At 42.8% G+C, this 22,288-nt stretch overlaps 1 protein-coding gene across 15 annotated transcripts in view; it reads right to left on the minus strand.

Annotated features, from left to right (window-relative positions):
- The window catches only part of PTPRK (protein tyrosine phosphatase receptor type K), a 658,422-nt gene that overhangs the window by 506,177 nt on the left and 129,957 nt on the right, over positions 1-22,288 (minus strand). The window lies entirely within an intron of this gene.

Raw genomic sequence — 22,288 nt, forward strand, 5'->3', positions numbered from 1 at the left:
CCGCCCCCCCTGCTCGCGGCTTCTGGCTCGGCTCCTGGCTCCAGGTATGTGGAGCACAAGGGGAGAAAGCAATGTGGTCATAGCTGCACTTAAAGCTGATGGGAGGTTTTTAAAGTCTGCAGATTGATGGGCATATTTTGTAGTGCTCATTAGAGTGCCCCATAAATAAAAAAAATGTGCCCATCAGAGTGCCTCTTATTTTATGTTAAGAGGCACTCTAATGGGCATATTTAATGTTAAGGGGCACTCTAATGGGCATATTTTATGTTAAGGGGCACTCTAATGGGCATATTTAATGTTAAGGGGCACTCTAATGGGCATATTTAATGTTAAGAGGCAATCTAATGGGCATATTTAATGTTAAGCGCAACGCTGATTTACACGTTTGGTTTTGCCCATCAGAGTGCCCCCTAACATAAAATGTGCCCTTCAGAGTGCAATCCTAACATAAAATGTGCCCATCAGAGTGCCCCCTAACATAAAATGTGCCCATCAGAGTGCCTCCTAACATAAAATATGCCCATCAGCGTGCCCCTTATTTTATGTTAAGGGTCACGCTGATGGGCCTATTTTATGCTAAGGGACACTCTGATGGGCACATTTTATGTTAGGGGGCACTCTGATGGGCACATTTTATGTTAGGGGGCACTCTGATGGGCATATTTTATGCTAAGGAGCACTTTGATGGGCACATTTAATGCTAAGGGGCACGCTGAGGGGCATATTTTATGTTAAGGGGTACTCTAATGGCCATATTTTATGTTAAGAGCAACGCTGATTTACACGTTTTGTTTTGCCCATCTGAGTGCCCCCTAACATAAAATGTGTCCATCTGAGTGCCCCCTAACATAAAATGTGTGCATCTGAGTGCCCTCTAACATAAAATATGCCCATCAGAGTGCCCCCTAACATAAAATGTGCCCATCAGCGTGTCCCTTATTTTATGTTAAGGGTCACGCTGATGAGCAAATTTTATGCTAAGGGCATATTTTATGTTAGGGGGCACTCTGATGGGCATATTTTATGTTAAGAGCAATGCTGATGGACACGTTTTGTTTTGCCAATCTTTCTGAGTCATAGCAAAGACTTCAGATTCGGACCTCGGCCCAAAGAAAATTTTAGCAACCGGACCTCCTTGAATTTTAATTAATTACCCCTGTTATATATACATACAGATACAGCATTTATCTGATAAAGGTCTCAATATTAAGGTGCAAATTTAAGTAATTGTGTTATAACTTGGAGGGGGCAAGTGTAAGGTGTGAATCATACTCACATGCTTGGTTATATTGAAGAGCCTGGGCACTATCAAATATGAAGCGATTCTAAGGCTCCATGCACACTGGGCTTAAAAAAAAGGCCAGTTCCCTTGGCAGAAAAAAAAAAACAGAGCATTTCTGTACACAGTTTAGGTGAGTTTATGAATGTTTAGTGTTTTCTGCCAGAAAGCTCCAATCAAATGCAAACCAAAAGGGTTTATTTTTTCTTGCTTCCAAACATTAAATTTAAAATATGCCTGTAATAGTCCTAATGTCCATGGATTGGACACATAGGAGAACATTGAGCTGCTTCTACAAATACAAAACTCCCGTAGACGCAGCAGTTTTTAAGCCAATGTGCATGGACCCTAAAGGTTGTGTTTTTTTTAAAAAAAAGAAGAAAAATGTTACACTTTCCTGCTCTGTGTAATGGTTTTGTAAAGAGCAGCCCAACTCGTCTTCTTTTAGGGTCCCCGGTTGGCATTCTCAGCTCCTGCCCCCTGCTGAGTACCCCCAAAAGCAAGCCTCTTGCTATGGGGGCACTCAAGCAGGCTTGATACCAAGCCGGGCTCCTGTGAATGGACATTGTCTATTCACACACACAGCGTAGCTCAGCCCACCCTCCACTATCCCCTCATTGGCTCACTGGCTGGGATTGGCAGCAACAGGAGTCGTTGGCTCTCACTGCTGTGTGAGCCAATGAGGAGAGAGACCCAAGAAAGCTGCTGCTCCGATGCACATCACTAGATCAAGATGGTGCTCCGATAAGCATAAGCAGGGGCTGGCTGCAATAGAAAAATATTGAAAAATAAGCTGCAGAGCACCGCATAGCAGTTACAGCTAACTTTTTTTTTTTTTTTTTTTTTAGAAGAGCTCCAACATTGATTTTTAAACATGCTTTAAAGTGGAACTAAACCTATTACCAGTTTTAAAAAACAAACTATTACATTCTTGGTATGTGCCAGGAATGTAACCGTCACATTGGTTGTACTCTCAACCAAACTGTCAAGCCATCAAATGGCTGATGGCATGACTGATCACATGTGCAGCACCACTGTGGTTGCAGATCAGAGGCCAAAATGGTAGCCTCTTTGGCTAAAACAGTAGGAGGGTTTAGTTCCGCCTTAGAGTATCACTAGTCAACATAAAGCTGAACCCATCGATTTAATGGTTTCCCAAAACGGTTATATTCAAGGCATCTTAATGAAATTGTAAAGCCATCAAATGGCTTGTGTCCTAACTGATCACACATGTAGCACCATGGTCTCTGCAAATCAAACAGAGGCTAACATGGCAGCTTCCATGGCTTTAAAGGATAGAAAGGTTTAGTTCCACTTTAAAGTGAAACTGAACCCAGCAACAGTTTCTCAAAACAATTCAATCCAAGGCATGCCGTGAATGATATGCATTACAGTTCTTACTATCAACCCATCAAACGGCTGGTTTCATAGATGATCGCATGTGCACTATAGCAATTTCAAATAAAAAATAGACAGTTTTGTTTTGCCCAGAATGGTGTGGATTGTCAGCCAACTTCACAAATGGGGAAATTCTATCTACAACTGTATTTTGCTGACTTGTAGGTTTACCTTGGTTGGGACACAGGGAGAATTACTGGCTCAACTAAAAAATATCTACTTTAACCACTTAAGCCCCGGAAGATTTTACCCTCATTCCGACCAGGGTTTTTTTTGTGATTCGGCACTGCGTGACTTTAACGGACAATTGCGCGGTCATACAACGCTGTACCTAAACAAATTTGACGTCCTTTTTTTCCCACAAATAGAGCTTTCTTTTGGTGGTATTTGATCACCTGTGCGATTTTTACTTTTTGCGCTATAAACAAAAAAAAGAGCATCAATTTTGCAAAAACAACAATATTTTTCACATTTTTTTTATATGAAATTCCCCCCCAAAAAAAATTTAAAAATCAAACATTTTTAACATTTTAGGCCAATTTGTTTTATGCTACATAGGTTTGGTAAAAAAAAAAAAAAAAAAAAAAAAACGCAAAAAGCGTATTTTGATTGGTTTGCGCAAAAGTTATCGCGTTTAAGGGAAAGATTGTCATTTTTGGTGTTTTTTTTTTTTAACGCGTAATGGCAGTGATCTGCGATTTTTTTTGCGGTACTGCGACATTGCGGCGGACAGATCGGACCCTTGACTGACATTTTTGACACTTTTGGGTTTACCAGTGACATTACTGCAGTAATCAGTGCTATATATATGCACTGTTACTGCAAAATGACACTGGCAGGGAAGGGGTTAACTTTATTGGGGAAAGAGGGGTTAAGTGTGTCCCTAGGGGCGTGCTTCTAACTGATTGGACATGGCTACTGGTGTAGGAACAGTGATCAACGGTCCTACATAGTAGAACCGTATGATCACGATTCCTACACAGGGGAGGAGGACAGGCGGCTTGTTTACATTAGCCACCTGCCTTTCTCCCTTCACGGCGGACGATCGCAAGTGACCGGCGGACATCGGGTCCGGCGGTCACACGCACGGACTTCCGAGGGAACAAGCCGGGGTGAGCGCGCGCCTCCGCGGAAGCGAGCTCGCCCGCTATTGGCTCACAAGTGACAGGCGAGTGACGTACCCATACGTCACTTTGCCTGGCCGGGGCTGACCGCCGCAGTATATGTACTTGCAGCGGTCGACAACCGGTTAACCTTTATAAATCGCATCTATATTGTTCCCAAAATATCTGAAGCCTAATCTGCGTTCCCTTATGTACATCATACATCTGATACTAAACTGGCTCTATGTTGCATGTGTTTTGTTTTAGCACTCAGAACAGCAGACTGCTAAAAAAAAAAAGTAAAAAAAAAAAGTAAAAAAAAAAAAAAACTCTACAGCAAAAGGAGACAAACCAAAACCCTTTAAAATGGCAGCTTGTTATACAATGACAGCATCTGCTCTTTGTTATGTGACACGCTCCCAAGCCGTACCAAGTAATGCCTAGCACCAGAAGTACAAGGGAGCTGAAATCTCAGGTCTTATAGAGAACTCTAAAATACAATGCTTGGTCAGGAAAAAGGTAATACTTAAAGAGAAAGTACAATCTCTTTTCAGTGAGCACATATCTGGAGTTAGTATTGTATCATATACTTTTCACATCTGGAGTTAGTATTGTATTATATACCTTTCACATTTTATATATTAGATTTTCTAGATCTGTAATCACTCTGCTTCTTTACTTTGTGAGTGCTACTGACATAAAATTTCAGCCACACATGCAAGAATGTAAAAAATTTTACGTCCGGAGAAGAACAAAAAAACACAACTGAAGTTGAATTCCCAACCAAGGCACTAACTGCCTGGAGTCTGTATGTTCGCCTTGTGCGGGTTTCCTCCCGGTACTCGGTTTCTTGCCACACTTCAAAGACAGGTACAGTCATGGCCAAAAATAATGGCAACCCTGCATTTCTATCAGAAAATGCACCACTTAGCCCAGAAAATTGTTGCAATTGCACATGTTTAGGCAAGCTCATGTTTATTTATTTTGTTTGTATTGGTATGACACAAAGTAGAGAAACCAAAAGCCAAATCTGACACATTCCAGCAAAACTCCAAAACTGGACTGGATAAAATAATGGCACCCTCAATTTAATATTTGGTAGCACCTCCCTTGGAAAAGAAAAACTAAAATCAATTGTTTTCTGTAACCATCAATGAGTTTTACACCGCTCTACTGGAATTTTGGAGCATTCTTCTTTCGCCAACTGCTCCAGATCTCTCAGATTGGAATGGTTCCTTTTCCCAACTGCTGTTTTGAGATCTCTCCTCAGGTTCTCTATAGGATTTATATCTGGACTCATTGCTGGCCAGTTCAGTACTCTCTAACGCTTTGTCTTAAACCATTTCTGGGTGCTTTGGGTCATTGTCCTGCTGTAAGACCCATGACCTCTGACGGAGACCCAACCTTCTGACACTGAGCCCTACATTGCACCCCAGAATTCTTTGGTAGTCTTCAGATTTCACAATGCCATGCAAGGCACCCAGTGCCTGAGGCAGCAAAGCAACCCCAAATCATCAATGAACCTCCACCATGTTTGACTGTGGGGACTGTATCCTTTTCTTTAAAGGCCTCATTTCTTTTTCTAAAAACAGTAGAATGATGGGCTTTACCAAAAGCTGTAATTTTGTTTCATCTGATAACAGCACATTCTCCCAAAAGGATTTTGGCTTCCACAGGTAAGTTTTGGCAAACTCATAATAATTTTTTCTCTTTCGTCCATGTCAATTAGCTACAGTGCCACGGGCTCTAAACTTCTTGACAATGTTGCAAACAGTGGACACGGGGGGGACATTACAATCTCTAGAGATGGACTTTAACAATAAGATTGTCCATATTTTTCCACAATTTTTGTTCTCAAATCCTCAGACAATTCTTTGCTGCTCTCTCTCTTCTCCATGCTCCGTATGGCACACAGAGACATAACAGAAAGGTTGAGTACGTTTTTCACCATTTTAACTGGTTTCCAGTGTGATTTCTATATTGTTAGCACCTGTTAACTGATACAGGTGAGTTTAATTACAAATTACAGGAGTATCACAAACTTGGAATGCAATTATTTTTTACAATTTTGAGAAGGTGCAAATAATTTTGTCCAGTCCATTTTTGGAGTTTTGCATGGAATGTGTCAGATTAGGCTCACACAGGCGGACCGTTCAGATCCACCTGTTCGTTTTTTTGGCGGATCTGAACGGTCCCCCATGCATTCCTATGGGGCATCGGATGTCAGCGGAGACATGTCCGCTCATCCGACCCGATCCGTCAAATCTGGACGGATGGAAACCCTATTTTCCATCTGTCCAGCGGATCGGATGGGATCGGATGAGAGCAGACCGACGGTCCGTTCCCATCCGATTTCCCCCATAGAGATGCATGGGGAACTGACAGCCCTGTCTCCGCACACAGCACAGAGACACAGCTGTCATCCTTCTGCTCAGTGGGGGGATCGGCGGCTCGATCCCCCGCTGAGAAAAGCGGAGTCCGTTTGACGGACATAGTGTGTGAAAGGAGCCTTAGGGTCCTTTCACACGGCCGCTCCGTGTGTCCGCAAATCATCCAATCCGTTTGCGGATGATTTGCGGACATAATGTAAGTGAATGGCACTGCGGGTGTCAGCGGAATACCACCCGCTGACACCCGATTTTCCTCCATTCAGTTCTGTTCCGTTTTTACAAATGGAACAGAACCCATTTTTTCTTCCGTGTAAAACACGGAAAGGAAGGAAAATCGGATGTCAGCGGTGTTATCCGCTGACATCCGCAGTGCCATATACTTACATTATGTCCGCATATCATCCGCAAACGGAAGGGATGATATGCGGGCACACGGAGCGGATGACAGAAATGTCATCCGCTCCGTGGAAGAAAAAAAAAAAAAGTCCCGCAGCGGACCTTTCACACGGAGCGGCCGTGTGAAAGGAGCCTTTGGCTTTTTTTTTCTCCACTTTGTGTCATACCAATATAAACAAAATAAATAAACATGAGAATATGCTTAAACATTTGTAATTAAAACAATTTTCTGGGCGAAGTGGTACATTAACAGAAATGCAAGGGTGCCAATATTTTTGGCCGGGGGGTAGGTTAGATGGCCCTAGTATGTGTATTAATGTGAGTTTGGGACCCTAGATTGTAAGCTACTTGAGGGCAGGGACTGATGTGAATGTAAAACACATGTGTAAAGCACTACGTAAATTGACAACGCTATAGGAGTACTTGTAAAAAAAAAAAAAAAAAAAAAAATATTGGTATCCGATGTATTTCCCTATGAATGTTGCAAGTACAAAAAAAAAATCCCTGATGATCTGCCAGAAATCCAGCGAACTCAAGTGTTCAGTACAGCACAGGCAGTGCTGCCAACTTTGACAGGACATTAGGAGCATGCTGGATTTCTGGCGGATTGGGGGGCTCGTTCACACAGGCAGTGGGGGGAAGCAGGCAGTTTAGCTGCGGTTTTACTATCACTCAACACCCACCCTAACAAGGAGATGTAGCTGCTCAAGGCTGTACACAATGTAGGCAAAAATTAAACGGCCTGTTGCATTCGAATGCAAATTCAAGGGAACTGAACTGTGTGCACTGCATGTAGTGAGTTGGCATTTTCAGGGTTAAAAGAGGCGGAGACAACACCTCCTCACTGCCTGTCAAAAGCAATCCACTGCAAATCTTTTTCTCAAAGGAGAGGCGATGATAAAGGCATATCTGCAGAAGCCAGACATTTCTTTTGTATTTGCAATAATTTTTATAAAGGTTTCAAAACATGGAGCAATGTGTACATTTTACAGAGATGTGCTGAAAATGTTTTTATATTGCCGCTGGAATGCTTTCAGAAGTTTCAGAAGTGGCGCGAGGGTATGTTCCCCCTCCTTCCTGCCGGTTTACTATTTCCACCAGCTCACCCGAAAACGATCCGACCGTGCCAGCTGCTAGCCACAGAGGCGATAAAAGACTAGATTGTCTTTGATCGCATCTATGGCCTTGGAGGACCGGAGCAACATCATGACGCCATGTCTGGTCAAGGGTGGAAGTAGACAATTTTTTTTTTTTTAATTCAAAAGATGAAAGATTTTGCTTTTAAAGACAAGATTTTGCATATTTTTGACCACAGGACTACTTAACCACTTGCCGACTGCCTAACGCCGATCTACGTCGGCAGTCAGCCCCTCACAGGCAAAGTGACGTAGGGCTACGTCACTAGCTTGTGAGGGTCTAGGGAGCGAGCGTGCGCGCTCCCGCGTGGTCACGGACCCCCCCGCGCGTGTGACCAGCGGACCCGATGTCCACTGGTCACTCGGCGATCGGCGGGGGAGAGGGAGAAAGTCTGGCGGCTTGTGTAAACAAGCCACCTGTCATTCTTCTCGGTGTAAAAACACTGATCACACGGATCTACTATGTAGATCCGTTGATCAGTGTTCTTACAGCTCAAGCCACAGCCAATCACAGTAGAAAGCACGCCCCTAGGGACACACACACAGCCCCTCCCTCCCAAATAAAGTTAACCCCTTCACTACCAGTGTATTTTTACAGTAACAGTGCATATGTATAGCACTAATTACTGTAGAAATGTCACTGGTAACCCCAAAAGTGTCAAAAATGTCAGTCAAGGGTCCGATCTGTCCGCCCCAATGTCGCAGTACCGCAAAAAAAAAAAAAATATTGCAGATCGCCGCCATTACGCATTAAAAAAAAAAACAACAAAAATCTTTCCCTTTGTTAGTAAACGCGATAACTTTTGAGCAATCAAAATCGCTTTTTGCGATTTTTTTTTTACCAAACATAGGTAGCATAAAACAAATTGGCTGAAAATGTTAAAAAATTTAGATTTTTACATTTTTTTGGGGGGGAATTTCATATAAAAAAATGTGAAAAATATTGCTATTTTTGCAAAATTGACGCTCTTTTTTTGTTTATAGCGCGTGATCAAAAATCACCAAAAGAAAGCTCTGTTTGTGGGAGAAAAAGGACGCCAAATTTGTTTAGGTACAGCGTCGCACAACCGCGCAATTGTCCGTTAAAGTCACGCAGTGCCGAATCGCAAAATACCCCCTGGTCGGAATGGGGGTAAAATCTTCCAGGGCTTAAGTGGTTAAAGAGGACCAGTCATCCTTATTTCTATTACAAGGGATGTTTATAATACTTGTAATAGAAATTAAAGTCCTCAAAAAAAAAAAAAAAATTGTACATTAAAATAAAAGACAGTGTAATAATAAAATATTTTTTTTTTTTAAAGCACTCTAATCCCTCTATGTTTGCACGCAGAAGCGAATGCATATGTAAGTCACGCACACATATGTAAACGGTGTTCGCACCACAAGTGAGGTATCACCACGAATGTTAGAGCGAGAGCAATATTTCCAGTGCTAGACCTCCTAACTCTAAACAGGTAACCTGTGAAGGCATTTAAAGCTTTACCTATGGATATTTTTAAGTACAGTACTTTATTTTGTGGCCTTTACATAAGCAATTTAAAGCGTGACATATTTGGTATCTTTCTACTCGGTGTAACATCATCTTTAATACTACACAAAAAAAAAATAGGCGCATATATTGTGGTTTATTTATTTTTTTTAATTCATTAAAATGTATTTTTCCAAAAAAAAAAAAAAAATTGCAACATTCACCATTTTATTCCCTAGGGTCTCTACAGAAAGAAAAAAAAAAAAAAAAAAGTTAAAACTTTCAGAAAAGCTTTTTTACAACAAAAATACACACTCTTGCAACAACCAAGTGATTAGCTCGAAGTAAAAATCCCCATCTTTCTGGAAGTTCAGCTAACTAAGGCCTCTTTCACATGGGCACCTCCATGAAGCAGAATGTACTTGCTCATCCGGGGATCTCTCTGCTGAGCAGGCAAACGACAGGTCTGAGCTATGCAGAGAGGACCTGGACACAGTCCTGCTCTCCTCTATAGGGCAATCAGATGGAAACGGACCTCCATCCATTTCCATCCAATCCGCCAGACGGTTGGGGAATAGGACCACCATCCATCTGTTTTTGGCAGACAGAATCAGATCGGATGTTGGAGGGTATCAGTGGACACTGCCGCTCCATAGAACAGACTGGAGAGTCTGCATCAGATCGCCCATGTGAAAGGGGACAACAGGTATGTCTTTTGTGATTAAGGGCCCATTCACATCAGTGCATTCTGTGAACACATGTTTAAGCTTGCATCATGTGTGTTGCGAATGTTCTGTAAGACTTTAAAGATGTTGCATACTACACTTTCCTTAATGCAATACACAGATCATTTACATCTGGTGATCAGTGGCGTCGGCAGGGGGGGGCTGACAGGGGCTATAGCCCCGAGTTGGCCCCCAAAAAGCCCCGAGTCTCATATTCCATTTTAAAATGATTAGCCCCGAATCACTCCCAAGGCGTGGGGTTGGTCGGGGCTAAATACTCAGCATAATGTCCATCCAGTGATTGGTGGGGCAGCTGCAAAAGGCTGGAGCTGTCAAAACGAAGAATTGATGTCGGGGTGGGCGGGGCCGAAACGTGGGGCTCCGCCCCCTTGTTCGGTTTCCCTTTTGCAGGCAGCCTGAGAGCCAGGGACTCAAAAGAGCTCCACCATGGCACCGCCTCCTTGACCCCGCCCCCCTGAAGAGACGAGATAGAGCTGTGTAATGTTAGAAAAGCATACACACTCCTGCTGCGAGTTGCTTTCTGTCCTGTGACAGGGAGGTCGGCTGCACCAGTCACAGGGCTGAGTGTCTCTGTCTTCCATACACTGCACAGCCCCCTCCAGAAATGCTCTGCCTCCTCCCGCCCCTCTCTCAATGTGCCCGCCCACACAGGAAGCCTGTGTCTCTGAGGTCTGTGAAGAGGATTGTGTGGGCGGGAAAGTTTGAACTGACAGTCACATCCTAAGCATGAAGCCTGCATTGCCTTTTCAAGTAAGTGAACTGTCACCACTCACCAGCCTCTCCTCCTCCCCCCTTCCTGCTCTCTCCCAAATTCCTCTTCCTTCCCCTATTTTCTTATCTGAAGCTAAGGAGTTATATTTCAGCATTGTGTGCAGTGACCTGCCCCTATGTAGTGTGATTTGGCTGCAGTGCTGATGTCCCCACAGTCTTCCTGCATGTTTCCCCCAGTCCCATAGACTTCTATTAGGCTGTACATTTAACTGCTTGCTTACCAGCCACGCAGTTTTAGGGCTCTTTCACACGGTCCGCCTCCGTAGGCGGATCCGTGTTGCTCAGCAGGGATCGATCCGCGATCCCCGCTGAGCCGGGAGGATGACAGCTCCATTTCCGCTTGCAGAGCGGAGAGGGAGGTGTCTCAGCCCCCGCTGCCCTCTATGGGGGATCGGATGAGAGCGGACCGCCTGTCCTCTCTCATCAGATCCGATCCGATTACTGAACGGATGGAAAAATAGGGTTTCCATCCATCCAGATTTCACGCACAGGATCGGATACGGGTGGCAGCGGAGATGTCTCCGCTGCCCCATAGAGCTGCATGGAGGATCCGATCAGATCCGCCTAAAAAACTGACAGGCGGATCTGATCGGATCGCCCGTGTGACAGAGCCCTTACTCTATTACACAAAACGGCGTACCTGTATGTCGTTTCGTGTAATAGACAGCAGGGACATGTGCCAATTGGCCAGAGGGGAAGCCAATCAGCAGGTACTTCGGACGCAATGTGTGCCAGAAACCCACAATCGCTCCCCATGGAGACAGAACTCCATGGCAGTACGCCATTCTGTCAGTAATGAACACAAGGATCCTGTGTTCCTGCTATTTAGGAACACAGGTTTCTGTGTTCATCTAGTGAGTCCATCCCCCACACAGTTAGAGAGCACTCCCTGGGGACACACTTAACCCTTTGATTGCCCCTGGTGTTAACCCCTTCCCTGCCAGTGTCATTATTACAGTAACAGTGGATATTTTTAGCACTGATTACTGTAGTGATGTCACTGGTCCCCCCAAAAGTGTCAAAAATGTCAGTTAGGGGTTCGATCTGTCCGCCACAATGTCGCAGTCCCGCAAAAAAACGCAGATCACCGCCATTACTAGTAAAAATAAATAAATAAAAATGACAAATCTATCCCCTAGTTTGTAGATGCGATAACTGTTGCACAAACCAATCAATATACACTTATTGGGATTGTTTTTAACAAAAATATGTAGCAGAATGCATATTGGCCTAAAATGATGAAAAAATTCAATGTTTTACAGCAGAAAGTAAAAATATTGTTTTTTTTTCAGAATGGTCGTTCTTTTTTGTGTGTTTATAACTCAAAAAAAAAAAAAAAAAAAAAAATTCATCAGAGGTGATCAAATACCACCAAAAGAAAGCTCTATTTGTGGGGACAGAAAGGACATCAATTTTATTTGGGTACAGCGCCGCACAACCACGCAATTGTCAGGTAAATTAGCGCAGTGCCATATCACAAAAAATTACCTGGTCCTCAAGGGGGTAAAACTGCCCTTAAGTCATTAAAATGAAGAAAAAGAGCTTTGATGCACTCTCCTCTCCATGTCTGACCCTCTCCTCTCCTCTCCTCTCCACTCCACTCCATGTCTGACCCTCTCCTCTCCATGTCTGACCCTCTCCTCCCGTCTCCTCTCCATGTCTGACCCTCTCCTCTCCATGTCTGACCCTCTCCATGTCTGACCCTCTCCTCCCGTCTCCTCTCCATGTCTGACCCTCTCCTCTCCATGTCTGACCCTCTCCATGTCTGACCCTCTCCTCTCCATGTCTGACCCTCTCCTCCCGTCTCCTCTCCATGTCTGACCCTCTCCTCTCCATGTCTGACCCTCTCCTCTCCATGTCTGACCCTCTCCTCTCCATGTCTGACCCTCTCCTCTCCATGTCTGACCCTCTCCTCTCCATGTCTGACCCTCTCCTCTCCATGTCTGACCCTCTACTCTCCATGTCTGACCCTCTCCTCTCCATGTCTGACCCTCTCCTCTCCATGTCTGACCCTCTCCACTCCATGTCTGACCCTCTCCACTCCATGTCTGACCCTCTCCTCTCCATGTCTGACCCTCTCCTCCCGTCTCCTCTCCTCTCCATGTCTGACCCTCTCCTCTCCATGTCTGACCCTCTCCTCCCTTCTCCTCTCCGTGTCTGACCCTCTCCTCTCCTCTCCGTGTCTGACCCTCTCCTCTCCGTGTCTGACCCTCTCCTCTCCATGTCTGACCCTCTCCTCTCCATGTCTGACCCTCTCCTCCCTTCTCCTCTCCGTGTCTGACCCTCTCCTCTCCTCTCCGTGTCTGACCCTCTCCTCTCCATGTCTGACCCTCTCCTCTCCATATCTGACCCCCTGTACTCCTCTCCATACCACCCCTTGACTGAGGGGGGCATTGGGTGGAGCTTGGGCGTTACTTTTAAATGTGGGAGGAGCTTGGGTGGGACTTCCTTTAAAATGTGGGCGGGGTTATCAAATTTACCTTCGGGCTGAAGCCCCTGGTCTTTTTCCCACCTAGCAACGCCCCTGCTGGTGATGCATTGCACTGTTAGTGTGTTGGGTGCCATTCTAAATGATTGGCATCGCAATGCACCACATATTTATTGGAGTGAATAAGTCCTACAATTTGAAGAGCAGATAGATCTGTTACCATGCACTAAAGAATAACTCAGAGGACAAATGCATTCCACATTCTGCATCCTGGCAGAGTTAAAGGATGAAAAGCCAACATTTCATATTCCTGATTTGTGCCTGCTGTACCATGCACTTGTATGAAGAGGTATCCTGCTTCCTTTGTGTGACATCCCTGGTGTTCCTGCCAGTCCTTCTGCTTTCAGATTAAAAACGGACCATACTAGACATGAGGCATAGGTGGTCAGTTAGTTCTCTAGCCATGCTGAGAACTCAGCCTGCTCTCCTCCAATGTTCAGACTTGTCTTGACAGCACCCACCCCCCCTCCTCCAAGAACAGACATTCAATGGGAAGATTAGTGTTCTGCTGTTTCACCTCCCCAGTGCTCTGAGCTCTTTATGCAACTGAGAACAGAGGGTATGGTGATCACTTTGGAAAAAAAAAAAAAAAGGGAAAGAAGGTATTTTTTTTTTTTTTATAGCTTTAGACACGTTTTGCCTTTTACTTCAAATTTACACCAAAGGGGTTATTTTACAAGGTGAGCGTTTACATGTACTTTATAGAAAGCCTGGGCTGAGTGTGAATCTGTGGCATACTTGTTCCAGGTCAGTGGCTCATATACAGTTTTTTTGGTTTTGCCGTTTTTGTTTTTTTAGGTTTGGATTCACTATAAAGCTGAAATCTAAGCAAACCGCTAAACACAGGTAAGTGGTTTTACTTGCCAAAGGATTTGTCCATCCAGTCCTGGGACTTGCGCAGCTCTGCTACACAGCACTGCCCTATTTACAGTGGGACAGCAAATCATCTTTCTCTTCTGCAGTTTCACTTACAGGTCCACTTTTTGACTGGACAGTAAACCGAGAAGTAACACGACTGAATTCATGCCTCTCTCACTTTGCTCTCACCTCCTTTTAGCATGTTCCTTGCAAGGCAGCACACCTTGCTGGCCCCTTGTAAAGATCCCCCCTCCCACAGATCTGCATTAATGTGTCGTTTAGATCTGCCTGGAGTTTAGCTTTAACTTCTATTCACTTGTCAAATGCACACACTTCAACCATGCTTGCATTTTAAAGGTGTGTTAAAAGTTTTCCTGAAAGTAACAAAAGCGGAAAGATTCAGTTTATAAACTTTGAATTTTAATAAAAAAAAAAATAAAAAACATTGTCCAAAAGCCATTTTTCCTTAAGTGGTAATTGGCAACAGTTCTGAACACAGAGCCCCTCATACCGATGCATGATCCGTTCTCACTTACAGATGAATCCAATGTATTCAGTGTAAATATGGAACACAATTTTACTTGATCTCATTGCTAAATTACATTATAAAATGCCCAGAAGCGTTCATAAATGTGCATTTGTTGCTCCTCTCCACTTCTACAAAAGCTTTACATTGATCCCAGCAATATAATCAGTCAGTTTAGATAAACTATTATCCAAACATACCTTGTTCTGACAGCTCAGAGCTCAGAATAAAGCCCAAGATATTATATCAGTAACAGGCTCCCTTCTCTGGACAAAATGGCCTTAAGCAAGAATGACTGGAGGCAAACTTCGCTATAATCTCCAATGCAAGCACAGCCCATGCAACATCTGCTCACTAAATGGAACAGTGTCAAATGGCACACTGAGGATTAATTGTTCAAAGGTTTCACAAAAGAACCCATGTCAACTTTGAACCACGAGCATTTGCAATCACTGTGCCAGATATACAGCTATAAGCACTGCAAGTAGAGTTTTAGTGTACAACTATACAATTATTTTAACCTGAACAGAGGGGGAAAAAAAAAAAAACAATTGTAGATCCCTACTGGCTAAACGCTAAAGCAAAACAAAAATCCATTTAAAGGAGGAACTCCTCCTAGAAGTTTAAAATGCTTGTTAATGCCGCCAGAGGTCTCCATGCAATCAAATCTGTGCAGTGATTTTCAAGTGAAAAACACATTTTTGTTTCTGTCAGTGTTGGCTGTAGCTCCTCCCCAGGCTGAAGCCCAAATTTTGAGCATTCCTATGGAGTAGGACAGTTCACACTGAAGCCAGCTATTCCTTTCACAGCCCCCGCCTGCCTCCTCTGGGCATGGCACAACCCCTACCTACTCCTTCTCTGAACTCTGCCAGGACCAAACTCTACAGCTCTGCCGGCTTATACGGCCCTATGCCTCTGCTACACCGCTCTAACAGCTTCAGCCCCCGTTCGCATCGGGCCAATTTGACACGTCAATTTGCATGCCAAATCAGAGCCTATTGCCAGCAACGGCACTGTCCGGATAGGTGCAACGCTGCACCAATTCCCAAAAGTAGTGCCAGCACTACTTTTGGTGACTTCAGGGGGTGTTTTCAATAGACATCTGTGCATGAACCCACACACGTCTCCCAAATCGCCCCCCGAAGTCAGACAAATGCCGATTAAATATTGTGCGAGTTCACCCGCATTCAGTGTGAATCTATGCTAAATGTAGTGAACAAACGTCTGCAAACTAACAAGGTTGATTGATCCAAGATCTGCCCATAACCAGGTACGCAGGGGAAGCGTGTGAGGAACAGGAACTGTCGGCTTGTGTTGAGGTGACTGCTTGATAGAAGAGCAGTCATTAAAAAAAAAAAAAAAAAAAAAAAAAACACAAACCAGCTTCTACACTAGTCCTAGGAGTAGTGTAGTAGTATTCAAAGCATGCTGGCCTTGCATTTTAAGGTGTGTTAAATTATATTGCTTATGAATAGGCTCTTTGTGAATGATGGCACTCGTCTCCAGCAGCAGCTGTCATTTATATATAAAAAAAAAAAAAAAAAAAAAAAAAAGCTCCACTCCACTCCACCCTCCCCTCCCCTGCATAGCTGCTAATAAACAGGTCTCAGCAAAGTCTCTTTGGTACACAGAAGTTTGTTCACTAGAATATAGCATGTTATAGCAGAGGAGGCACAGGGCTGCAGAGTATGGATGGTGCCTACTGTGTGTCATGTCCCCCTAAATGTGAACTAAAGCTGGGTATACACTAGTAGATTTTCATTCAAAAATGTTCATTTTAAGAACTGTCATTTAGTTTTCTAATTATTTGTGGGGTCAAAGCGAGGATAGTTTTTAACTTCAATGATGAGAAAATTTTAAAAGGTGGGATGGAAAAAAATTTTTCAAACAAACATTTCCATTTGTCCATTTGTTCACTGCAAAATGTATGTGAAAGGAGAAAAAATTTTGAACTACTTACAAATGACATTCCTCAAGCCGTCAAATGGACTGAGAATGTTCATAAGAAAGTTTGTGCACATTTCTTTCCTGCAACTATGGAGAATTTGCACAATTCCCCCATCAACACAGATGCTGAAAGGGGAATCAGTCCTACCGAGCCAATGTCTGCTCCCGATGGGGGGGGGGGGGGGGGTGAAGCCATCCCCACCAGGAGAAGACCGTGATTATCGCTAGTGACTATAGTAGCCGCTTGCAAAAAATCACAAGCGAATCCGGCAGGCTGGTTGTACCCAATTTGGTACATTCATCTTGCCCATTTACGGTTCGAATCTCGGCCGGTTCCTGCTGAACTGGCCAAGATTTTAACAGTGTATGGCCAGCCTTAGTATAGATCCCTCCGCCTTCATTCCTGTGTTGTTAGATAGCAGTAGGCAGGGGCGGGGTGAGCCAACTCCTCTATTCTGTGCAATTTTCAATGGGACTAACTGCAATATGCACTGGGTCCACTGGGGGTATGACAAGTCCCATGAGACAACTTCTTTAGGCATTCATGAATCAGTTTTTCAATGATTTATAATTCATTAAAGAGGTTGTAAACTCGTTTGAGTTTTTTTTTTTTTTTTTTACACCCTGCAAAAGAAAGACATAATGAGCTAGTATGCATCGCATATTAGCTCATTATGCAATACTTACCTCAGAACGAGCCCCCGCCGTGCCGCTCACTCACCTCTATGACGGGCGACATGTCTAGTCGCCCGTCTTCCGGGATCGCGGCATCCGGCCATCTGATTGGCCGGAGCCGCGGTGACGTCACTCCCGCGCACGCGCGCTAGAGCCGACAGTCACGGCACGGGGCTCTGAAGGAACGGCACGTCCCTTCAGAGCGCATGCGCCAGTGACGTCACTGACATGTAAGGTAAATATCTCCTAAACGGTACATGTTTAGGAGATATTTATAGTACCTATAGGTAAGCCTTATCATAGGCTTACCTATAGGTACAAGTTGTAGAGGAGGGTTTACTTCCTCTTTAAGTGCAGAGAAAAACCTGACTATATAGAGCAAATATTTGACACACCCAGCCACAAGGTATTCTCTTGGGCAAGGAAACATTACATATACAAAATACCCCCATTTTCCTATTTAGACACAAAATAAGGAGTGGCAGGTCCTGCATTAAGATTACAAAGCATGACTCAGGAAAAATTTAAGCTTACACCTTTTAACTTCCAGAGATGGTTTACAATTACAGTACAATAATGGCCATGGTCAGAGAACATATAAATGCCATTCAGAAACAGACACATTAAAAAAAGGATTTCTATAATTTTCCAGAATTATATGTGATACACCCATCTTATTCACACAGAATTTCTCACATTGTTTAATTAAACCTATATATATGAACAAATCTGGCCATGGACAGTAGATGGGGGTGAGACATACAGGTATAATCCACTTAAGGTTTCTTGCCAAATCCTAGATTTGTGAATGAATGTATATGGTCTTGTACAAGTTTATGGATTTATGATTTTTTTGTAATAAACTAAATTTTTTAATTTTTGGACTTGTCTTTTTAAAGAGGTTGTAAACCCCCCTTAATGACTTTTGCCTATAGGTAAGCCTATAATAAGGCTTACCTGTAGGTACTGTAAAATATCTCCTAAACTTGCACCGTTTAGGCGATATTTACATTGCATGCAGCCGATGACATCATCAGCGCATGCGCACTGAAGCAATGGCCAATCAGACTGCCGGAGGACGCAAACCAGGAAGAAGGATGGCTGAAAATGTCTGCCGTGTTATCAGTGAGCGGGCGGCACTGAGGGGGCTTCGTTCTAAGGTATTTCATAATGAGCTAGTATGCAATGCATACTAGCTCATTATGCTTTTGTCTTTCAGGTTTTTCTTTTTTTTTTTTTTTTTTAATTTATGATACCATTAAAAACCCATATGCCCCCATTTTCTCGCCTTTCCCTTCCCCATCTGCCCTTCTCACTCATATTCCCCTCTGGCAAACTTTTGCCTATACATTTTGCCTATACAATGTATACTTTCTTGCTGAAGACTTTTTCCAAGATCTCCAGCACTAGTTCATTTTGGACCCGAGTGTTCAACCAATGCGTCTGAGATCTTACCACAGAGCTCGTGGAGGACCGGAAAGTCTACGATGAGCTCCAAAATATAGGAAACCTTAAGACAAGCATTTTCATCACTTCTAGTTTACTGTATGTAAACAGCATCATTTTTAAATATTTAGAGCAAAAGAACATACCAATCTTGGTGTGATCAGGTGCTTGTAAGGGCAGACCCCGATGTCTCCATAAATAGTGCCTGTCCCTGCCTATCGCTTGTGGCAGCAAAAAAAGTGATATAAAAATAAATAAATTGAAAAAAAAAAAAAGTTTTAAAGCACCCCCCCCCCCCCCGGCTTGCCCGGAAAGGTGAATGCACGCATTGGTCCTGCAAGAAATCAAACTCTGATTGCACTACATGTGAAGTATTGCTGTGAACGTCAGAGCAATTTTAGCACCAGACCACCTCTAACTCTAAACTGGGAACCTGTAAAGGTTTTTCAAGTGTCACTTATGGCGACGTAGTTTGTGGTCATTCCACAAGTGCAATTTTAAAGAGTGACATGTTAGGCACTCGCTGTAACACCATCTCTTATAAAATGCTGCACAAATACTGTGTGACTTAATAAATTGCAAAATCCACCATTTTATTTTCTAGGGCCTCTGTTAAAAAAAAAGAAAAAAGAGAAAAAAATGTATATGTATATATATATGTATATATATATATATATATATATATATATATATATTTTTTTTTTCTGGAGGTTTTAAGTATGTTTGGGGGTTCAAAGTAATTTTCTTGCAAAAAATACACTTACTTGTAAACAAAAAGTGTCAGAAAAAGGCCGGATTTTAAAGTGGTTTTAAAGAATTACTATTTTTTTTCCATTTAGTTACTTATGGGTCGAAATACATGTAGTACTTCGTTCTATTTTCCTTGGTGCACAACTGTCTGACACCATAGCTAGCAAGGAGGCTGCTCCTTTGCTTTGTAGCGCCTATGTCCGGCTCCCAGCACTTGCCTGAAGCAAGTATTACAATGAGGAATGCAGAGAAGCGCTGGGAGCGACTGACAGGTGCTCGCTATCAAACAAGCTGTCTCCCTTGCTAGCTGTGGTGTCAAGGGGCATGCACTCTCCGACATTGCAGCTAGTGTTTTGGGGCAATCGAGAAAATGGGACATAAAATTTATCTTATCAGAGACTAAATAATGCAAAAAACTGCAAAAATTCTTCTAGTTTACCGTTATTTAAACTGGATTACAAAAATAAATAAATAAAATTCACCTCCCATTTGTTTCCAGCCTTTCCTTTCTGTGACCCCACCCCTCCTACAGACCCTCAACAGAAACAGCAGTACCCCCTCTAAAACTGTAGCGGACATTACTTGGTAGTAATGGTGGAGTGTTACCAATTACATACAATGGTCTCCAAAAGCAATTCGGTTACATGGTAAAAATGACAAAAGTCTGTACTACAGGTAAAATCCAAACTATGAACCCTGTAATAGTAATTGCAGGAAAGTGGACATGCGAAGCTTAACAAGGAGGTTCCCTGCCTCCCCCCCCCCGAAAAAAAAAAAAAAAACCACAGAGTCTGTAATATAGAAAAGTTGATATACAATCCACCTTAGTCTTTTTTTTCCACAATGGGTTTGTTATTCTGGAACATGTAGAAACCTGTATCACTTAGAATATGATATCCTGTCTTTAGTATGAAATGCCAGTGTACTTCGTATTCCTAACAGCACCAGCAGTATTTTCTGGTTTAATTATACCAATTTTAGAACAGGTTTAAAAATGCATTTTTCTATTATCATGGCAATTAAAGTTGTTGGTTTTTTAATTATGTTTAAAACTGGTAGGAGCAGGCATCATTTTTTACTTTTAAACCCCTTTAAATAGATAAGAGTCTTAGCAAACTACATAGGCTTGCAGCAGCTTCTCGGTGAAAACACCGTCATCAATCATCTCTTCTGCAATCTTTGCAATGAATAACACTGCAAAAACTCCATCCACAGAGTTACCAAACAGATTTTAAATCAAACTGGTCTCATATGACTTACATATGAACATATAGAGCTTGAAAAATCTCAGATGCCAAAACAGTACACTGCGTAGTATATGAGAAATTATCTTCATTCAAGTGAAGGCCAGATTACAGTTAGAGCACATGTAAACCCAAAAACAAACTGAATTTATTACAGCTTACAGAAATCTTGTGTAGTGGCTGTATGCTTTCCTTTAACCACTTGCGTAGCACTCTAATGAGGTGGCAAGATGGCTTCATTATAATAATTTCTATCTGTGCTTATTTCTTTCCTTTACATAAACACTGGCATATTGCAAAAAAGTATTCTGATGACTACCCCAAAACTTATGATTTATGGTTTGGAGAACCCGTGGCAAAGTTCCTGGAAATTAGCATCTGGATGCTATTCTGAATGACATCCCGAGCCACAGGAAATAAACATCCTTTAATGAGGACTTCTTGATAAACCATGATCACAAGCCAATTAACTCAATGCTTGCTGTAATTAGATTAATCTTTGATCGGTCAATTTCATACCTTGACACAACCCCAAATTACAAACATCAATTTGAGTATTATAAGTATAGCTAAAGGCAAAACTTATTTTTTTTTTAAATAGAGAGGAGAAGGATTAGAACTCCTGGCAGTTTTTATTGCCATCTGTGCCCCCGTTAAGGAGATTCATCCTCGCTATTTGTCCTGTTTACCATTATCATTAAAAGTGAACGTAAGAGAAAATTCTAAATTTTGAATTGTCCCCAGAAAAGTAATCGAGAGGAAAACTGCCAAAAACTGACACTAGTTCTGGTGACCTGGGGGTCCACAAGGAATTCCCTTAATTTGCAGGGATTTCTTTGCACTTCCTGTTTCGCTATGGGACAGGAAGTGAAAGTAAATCTATGTAATGGGAAACGGATAGCAGGAAAAAACAAAACTGAAGGGTTACAACCCTCCCCGCTATCCAAATAAATATAAAACGTTTAGCCTACAACTCTTCTTTAATCCATAGCACAAAAAATTTAAGTGCTGGGTCACACTTGTGCGATGCGTGAAGGCTGCGAATTCGCAGCCTGTTCCCGCATCACAAACGCACCCCTGGCAGTTCACACTGCCATATGCAATACGCAAGGGGGGTCAATGAAATGTTAACGAGACCCCCAGTTTGATTGCATATCGCAGTGAGATCTGACAGTTCGCACAGGATCGGATCACACAAGTGTGAACCACTGTGCGATCCGATCCTGATGCGGCTGGAAAAAAGGGTCATGTGCGTCTTTGCGGATACAGTGTGAATTCAGCCATACAAAGCGTATGGCTGAATTTGCATCCGCACCTCCGATCGCATGTAATGAAGGAGCAGTGCGCTCCAAAATTACATGCGATTGGCGCACTCGCAGAAATGTTAACCGGCCCTAAAAGCAGATCAAATGAATTAAGTTCCTTGACTCTTCAATTGGGTATCACTGACTAAAAGGAGAGTCCGGTATCTGTCCCTGAACTGAATCATCCCACAACAACCACCCCTTCAGGGGTTTTTTTTCAGTTTCTACTACCATGATAGATACTTTTTTTTTAGATGGATAGGGCTTTTTTGGTGGTATTTAATAACCCCTGTGTTTTACTTTTTTAATATAGAAAGAAAACAGAATGTAGACCCAAACATTTTGGGAAAAAAAAAAAAAAAA

Source organism: Pelophylax lessonae, assembly GCF_965119305.1.
Source record: "Pelophylax lessonae genome assembly, chromosome: 3".
NCBI lineage: Eukaryota > Metazoa > Chordata > Amphibia > Anura > Ranidae > Pelophylax > Pelophylax lessonae.